The sequence below is a fragment of the Loxodonta africana genome, chromosome 17 (assembly GCF_030014295.1).
Source record: "Loxodonta africana isolate mLoxAfr1 chromosome 17, mLoxAfr1.hap2, whole genome shotgun sequence".
Lineage (NCBI taxonomy): Eukaryota > Metazoa > Chordata > Mammalia > Proboscidea > Elephantidae > Loxodonta > Loxodonta africana.
Window position 1 is genome coordinate 57,910,075 of NC_087358.1, and position 7,933 is coordinate 57,918,007.

Genomic DNA, 7,933 nt, shown 5'->3' on the forward strand with positions numbered 1-7,933 from the left:
TTTAAAAACAACCAAATGACTCCCCTACAGAAAACTATAAAACCTGGACATAGAGTTAGGCCTTTGTATCCACACTTTCGGCATCCGTAAATTCAACCAACCTCAGTTCCAAAATATTGAGAAAAAAAGAAAGAGCTCAAGGGCCTGGGAGCAACGTGGAGAGCAGCACAAGGCAACACGGGGTTCAGACTCGCGGACACACCGCATGTGGTTGTGAAAGAAGAAGCTCCCACGGGGACAGAGGCAGTCACACTCCGACACAATCTGGACAATTGGGGCACCAGGAATGGGGTCGCAAACTTACGCTGGAGGGCTTCTTGGCCTGGCCCAGCTTCTGGTGGAGCATGTTTGCAGAGAGGTCTCATTCAGAAAAGAACAGTCAGCAGGCCCAGAACCTAGCACTCTGTGCCGAGTATGCGGGAGTATCCAAAGTAACCCAGGACCCCCTACCTGAAGGACCCCTGGTTCAGAGGACAGCCTGCAGCAGGAGGGCTCGGATGAGGCTGTCCTTTAAGGTGCCTGTTTTCATCCAACACCTCACGCGTCCACCCTAACGTGGCCAGACCATCACTGTTCTGCTTAAGAAAGTGATACAATATTTACTGTAAATGGAATGTGAAATATTAAAGATATGTATTGTAATCTCTAGGACAACTATTAAAAATTAATGCAAAGAAACAGAGCTAAAAAGCCAACAGAAAAATTAAGATGAAATTTTAATGTATATACACATATATATGCATATGTACGTGTGTGTATATATACACACACACACACATAGTTGTTTTAGGTGCCATTGAGTCACTTCTGACTCACAGGGACCCTAGGTACAATAGAATGAAATACCATTCAGTCCAGCATCATCCTCAAAATTGTTGCTGTGTTTGAGCCCATTGTTGCAGCCACAGTGACAGTCCATCTCATTGAGTGCCTTCCTCTTGATCCTCTACTTTATAAACCATGATGTCTTTTTCCAGGGATTGGTGCCTCCTGTTAACATGTCCAAAGCACGTGAGATGAAGTAACTTGCCATCTTCCCTTAGAAGGGGCATTCTGGCTGTACTTCTTCCAAGACAGATTTGTTTGTTCTTTTGGCAGTCTGTGGTACATTCAGTATTCTTTGGCAAAACCATAATTCAAATCCATCAATTCTTCTTTGGTATCCCTTATTCATTGTTCAGCTTCCACATGCATATGAGTCGATTGAAAATACCATGGCTTGGATCAGGTGCACCTCAGCCCTCAAAGTTGACATCTTTGCATTTTAACACTTAAAAGAGGTCTTTTGCAGCAGATTTGCCCAATGCAAAATGTCATTTGATTTCTTTACTGCTGCTCCCATGGGCATTGAATATAGATCCAAGTAAAGTGAAACCCTTGACAACTTCAATTTTCTCTATTTACCATAATATTGCTTATTAGTTCAGTTGTGAGGATTTTTGTTTTCTTTATGTTGAAGTATAATCTGTATTAAAGGCTGTAGACTTTGTTCTTCATCAGTGAGTGCTTCATGTCCTCTTTGCTTTCAGCAAGCAAGGTTATGTCATCTGTATATTGAAGGTCGTTAATGAGTCTTCCTCCAATATTTTGCCCATAGAATCCTTCAATATTGAAACTTGAGGCTTGAATTTTTTCTTCAATTATTTCAGCTTGAAGAATGCTGAGCATGTTCCTCCATTTTGGTTTTCTAACTCCCTGTCTTTGCACATTTCATTATAATCCTTTATTTTGTCTTCCCATGCCACCCTTTGAAATCTTCTGTTCAGTTCTTTTACTTTATCATTTCTTTCATTTGCTTTTGTTACTCTAAGTTCAAAAGCAAGTTCCAGAGTCTCTTCTGACATCCATTTTGGTCTTTTCTTTCTTTCCTGTCTTTTTAATAACCTTTTGCTTTCTTCATGTATGATGTCCTTGAGGTCATTCCACAACTCATCTGGTCTTCGGTCAGGAGTGCTCACTGCATCAAACCTATTCTTGATATGATCTCTAGATCATCTAGATGGTTCCTGACTTCAACTTGAACCTGCATATGAGCGATCTATGATCTGTTCCACAGTTACCCCTTGACCTTGTTCTGACTGATGATGTTGGGCTTCTTCATCTTGCCTTTCCACAGATGCAGTCGATTTGATTCCTGTGTATTCCATCTGGTGATTTCCATGTGTATAGTCACCATTTTTTTGTTGAACATGTTGGACGTGGAGTAAAGGTAAGTTCCTAGTATTATGAAAATGGGTGGGCTGCTGCATACAATACCTCCAACTCAGAACAAACTCATACAACACCCAGCCCCCTTATGCTAGGGAATGGGACACTTGGGCAACACTCTCCCCTATCATACACCAGAGCCAGTACATCCTCCAGTGGTACCAAATAATTGCATACCTTGCCCAACCCATAATATGGCTCCCTTGCAGAAGAGCCCTGTGAGGACAGCTTCTGTGATTCTGTGAATCAAAGAAATAGAACCTACAGCAGCAGTAGGAGTAGTATAGGAAGCCACCCAAGTAGTTGGAGGAGCAGTTGGGAGAACAGTGGAAATGGGAGTGTGGGGCTTCTATTGCTGTTTCTGCCGCATCTCCTCCCAGTGTCTTTCCAGGTCATCCTGTTCAGTTCTACAGCATGGATAGACCCTCCTCTCACCATATTCCCCCAACAATCAGGGGCTTATTGTCCTATAGATGCCCTCTTTCCATAACTTTACAAAGAAGCCTTAAGAATCAGACGAACGGAGAACCTTTTTATAGAATCCAGCTTCAGATATACCACCTCCACTACCACCTGTGGAAGAACCAGTCTTTGATGAACCCCCCTTCCACCTCCTCCTCTAGAAGATTATGAAAAAGAGGAAGCAGCCGTGGTTGAGTATAGTGATCCTTTGCTGAAGAAGACCCTCCATAGGCTCCAAGATCTTACTTAAGAAATGTTATGGCCATTTATGATGATGAACAGTCCTTTCATGGAGAAGCCATTATTTATGTCATCAAGAATGACATGGTTAGTTTGAGGGAGTTGTGAATGGAGTGACTGGGCTTTTTTCCAGGAATAAGGTTGAGTCTGTCATGCATTACTCTGAGTAAATATCAGCAGGGCTATGCTTCCTGCACAGAAATAGTCAGATCTTCCCAGATTGTCAGAAGGCCCCAGGGATTTCCCTCCAGTGAAATGAATGAAAGATGTAAATGATAAAAGCTATTTTATTTATTTATTGTTTGCTTTATCCCCCAGCACTAAAACAAAAGCTAAGAAGCAAGAGGAATCTGAACAAATGGATCTTTCTCCATCATTTGTACTATGCTAAGCAGTCCGGATTGAAATAAAGTGACTGTTTCTGAATTTAAAAAAGAACACTGCACCACCAGGTCTCCCCTGGACATCTTTAAGGGTCCATTATTCTGCCTCCCTCACAAGACTATCATAAAACCTGGGGGAGGAAATATGGATTTACAAGGTTAAAAAAAATTTTTTTAAATATATTTACGGAAAGTGATACAATGTTAGCTATATGTGGAATGTGAAGCATTAAAGATATATATTGTAATCCCTAAGATGACTATTAAAAATTAAAGAAACAGAACTAAAAACCCCAATACAAAAATTAAAATGAAACTGAAATATATATGTTGTTGTTAGGTGCTGTCAAGTTGGTTCCAACTCATAGCAACCCTATGCACAACAGAACAAAACACTGCCCGGTCCTGCACCATCCTTACAATCATTGTTATGCTGGAGCTCATTGTTGCAGCCACTGCGTCGATCCACCTTGTTGAGGGTCTTCCTCTTTTCTGCTGACCCTGTACTCTGCCAAGCATGATGTCCTTCTCCAGGGACTGATCCCTCCTGACAACATGTCCAAAGTATGTAAGACACAGTCTCACCATCCTCGCCTCTAAGGAGCATTCTGGCTACACTTCTTCCAAGACAGATATGTTCGTTCTTTTGGCAGTGCATGGTATCTTCAATATTCTTCGCCAACACCACAATTCAAAGGCATCAACTCTTCTTCAGTCTTCCTTATTCATTGTCTGTCTTTCATATACATATGATGTGATTGAAAATACCATGGCTTGGGTCAGGCGCACCTTAGTCTTCAGGGTGACATCTTTGCTCGTCAACACTTGGAAGAGGTCCTTTGCAGCAGATTTGCCCAATGCAATGCATCTTTTGATTTCTTGACTGCTGCTTCCATGGCTGTTGATTGTGGATCCAAGTAAAATGAAATCCTTGACAACAAAATTGTCAAATTATAGATTTAAATATTTTTTTAAATGGAAATGAACAAGGACGTGAGGACCAAAATAAAAAATGACAAATAGAAAACTAGTAACAAATGGTAGACCTACAAATCAAACGTATTGATAAGGATATTAAATGATAATGGACTAAACGCACTCATTCAAAGGCATAAATTTTCAGAATGGATTAATAAAGAAAAAATGTATCTCAATAACAGATATATTTTAAATACAAAGACATAGACTGCAAGTAAAATGTAAGAAGATACAACATGCAAACAGTAGCCATAGGAAAGGTGGAGTGGGTGAGCTATGCTATATTAGATAAAATATATCTCAAGGCAAAAAGAAAAAGTATTCCTAAAGAAAAAAGCCAAACACAAAAGGCCATATAGTGTATGGTTCCATTTATAGGAAAAGCCCAGAATAGGCAAAACCATAGAGAAAAAGTAGATTATAGTTTCTAAGGATTTAGAAGAGGAATAATGATCAATAGCTGTTAATAGGTATGGTGTTTCTATTTAGGGTGATGAAATGTTTTGAAATTAGAGGCCAGTGATGGATGCAAAAGCATGTGAATATACTAAAAATCACTGAATTGTATACTATAAAAGGGTAAACTTTATGGAATGTGAATTACATATCAATAAAGCTGTCATTTTTTAAGTATACCCAGAAAAGAAAGAAAAGAGGGATAATTCATAATGGTAAAAGGTCAATTAATTGACAAAAACAGGACGATAAATATGTATATACCAAATAACCAATCTTCAAAATACGTAAGTAAAAAAATTATAGAAATTAATGGAGAAATAGACAATCACAATCATAGTTGAAAATTTAAACACCTCTCTCCTTTTTTTTCTCCTTACCTTGTTAGAGGAACTAGACAAAAAAATAAACAAAAATATAGATGATCTGTACAGCAGTATCCACCTCCTTGATTTAATTTACTGATGGAGAGATATATAGAAAGGATAAAGAAAGAGAATGGGCGAAGAGAGTGAGGATGGAAGAAAGGAAGGAAAACACCACACTCCAACAGCAAGTACTTAAGGTGCTTTTCCCAGGGTTGATCATATGACAGAACATAAAAGGAGTTTCAATATCTATTAAAATATTGAAACTGTACAGACTGTGTTCTCTGACATCAATAAGATTAAATTAGAAATCATATAGCAATAATATAACTAGACAACATACTTCATAATGATCAGTGGGTCAAAGAAGTCAATCAAGGGAAATTATAATATTTTTAACTAGACGGTAATTCAAATGCAAGATATCAAAATTTATGGCATGCAACAAAATCAACAATAATATCTATATAAATGCCTATTAGAAAAAAAGATACACAAATTAATATCTGACTTTCCATCTTTAAAAATTAGACAAAGCACTAAATGAATCAAAATTATGTGGAAAGAAGAAAATAATTATATAAGGAGCAAACATTGAAACATAAAAAAATTATATAAAAATTCAATAAAACCAAAACCTAGTCCTCACAAAGATATATAAAATTAATAAGCATCTATCCACATTAACCAAGAAAAAAGAGAAATATCAAAGTAAGAGAATATACATATCTTACATATATGAAAAGGATAACAATAGAATTTTATAAATAACTTATGACAATACATTTAACAACATAAATGAAATGAACAAAGTCACACAATACAGAAAATACTAAAGTTGACCCAAAAAGAAATATAAAACTTGAATACCCTATATCAATTAAGGAATTAACTTTCTAAATTTAAAATGTTACCGCAAAGAAAAACCCCAGTCCAATTGGCTTCACTGGTATTTATCACACATTTAACAAAAATAATACCAATTAATTACAAATTCTCTTAGAAAATAGTGGAGGAAAAACATTTACAAAATTCCTTTATAAAGCCAGTATTACCTGATACCAAAACCAGACAAAAATCATTATAAGAATGCTATATTTTTATGCAAATAACGTGTGCTTTCTATGTTTGTTCACTATCTGCTCCCTCCCTCTGTAAGGTATTTCGTGAGCGTGTCATGCTAATTTTTTTTTTTTTTTTACTGTAACATGTAAAAACAAAACAATGGCATAGTAGCACTTATGAAAATACCTCACAGGGGAGGAAGCAGTTGGCAAACAAACGTAGAAGGTACACATTATTTGTGTAAAAATACAGTAGTATGGTGGTTAATTTTATGTGTCAGCTTGGCTAGGCTATAATTCTAAGTGGTTTGGTCAGACACTGGACTGGTTACCGTTATGGAATGGAATGGAATGCAATACGATACAATTCCATGATGTGATCTGATGTGATCAACCAATCAATTGAAAGAGAACTTTCCTTTTGGGTGTGGTCTGCCTCCGAAATCTAAATGAGTATTCTTGTACAAGTCTTTCTCTTTTTTGACCCTGCATTCTTATTACACCATCTGGCCCACAGATCTAGGGACATAAGCCTAAAGAAGCCTCTGGCCTGCCATCTGGCCTACCGATTTCGGATTTGGACCTGCCAGCCCCACAATTGCATGAGCCAATCCTTAAAGTAAATCTCTCTCTCTGTCTCCCTATCTATCTATACTTCTCAATGATTTTGCTCCCCTAGAGAACCCAAATTAACACAAATAGAGAACTAGAATCCAACATCCATCATGAACACAAATGCAAAAGCCCTGCACAGAATTTAATAAATTAAACCTAACATATTTAAAAAAGTAGAATGGATCTGGTCAAGAGATATTTATCCCAGGGATGCTACGTTGTTTAACATCTGAAAATCAATCAAAGTAATTCAACATATAAATAACATAAAGGAGTAAAACCGCATGATCCTTTCAGTAGATACAGAAAAAGCATTTGACATTTATGATAGAAACTCTCTGAGAACTAGGAATAGAAGGTATTTTTCTCGATTTATTTAAGGGTAAGTAGGAAAACATACAGCTAACATCATCCTCAAATATGAAAAGCTCAATGATTTGTAGCCAAAGTCAGGGATAAAGCAAGGATGTCTGTTCCCCCCACTTCTTTTTAACGTTACCCTGAAAGCTGTGGTCAATAAAACAAGGCAAGAAAAAGCAATAATAATAATAAAGTAAAGGTTGGAAAGAAAAAATAAAGCTATTTACAAAGGACATGGTAGTGTTCATTTAAAAAATCTACTAGAACTTATGACATACTGTCTCAGGATATAATATCAATATAGCAGAATCAGTTTATGATGAAGAACCATTGGTACTAAAGGAAGAAGTTCAAACTTCTTTTCATAAATTCTTCAGGAATTTATGAAATATCAATTGAGATATTTCAATCAATAGATGCAACACTAGAAGCACTTACTCAACTATGTCAAAAATTTGGAAGACAGCGACTTGGCCAACCGTCTGGGAGAGATCCATATTCATGTGCATTCCAAAGAAACAGAATCAAATGGAATGTGAAAATTATGGAACAAACCATTAATTTAGCATGTTAGCAAAATTTTGCTGAAAATAATTCAAAAAATGGCTGCAGCCATACATCAACAGGGAACTGCCAGAAGCTCAAGCCATATTTAGAAGAGGATATGAAGCTGATGTTAGATGGATCTTCTTCTGAATGCAGAAAATACCAGAAAGATATTTACCTGTGTTTTATCAACTATGAGAAGACATTTGACTATGTGTATCATAACAAATTATGGATAACATTATGAAGAATG

General features: G+C 36.9%; 1 pseudogene; it reads left to right on the plus strand.

The window, feature by feature from the left end:
* Window positions 1–1,717: 1,717 nt before the first annotated feature.
* Window positions 1,718–3,263, plus strand: LOC100656593 (abl interactor 2-like; annotated as a pseudogene).
* The last annotated feature ends 4,670 nt before the right edge of the window (window positions 3,264–7,933 follow it).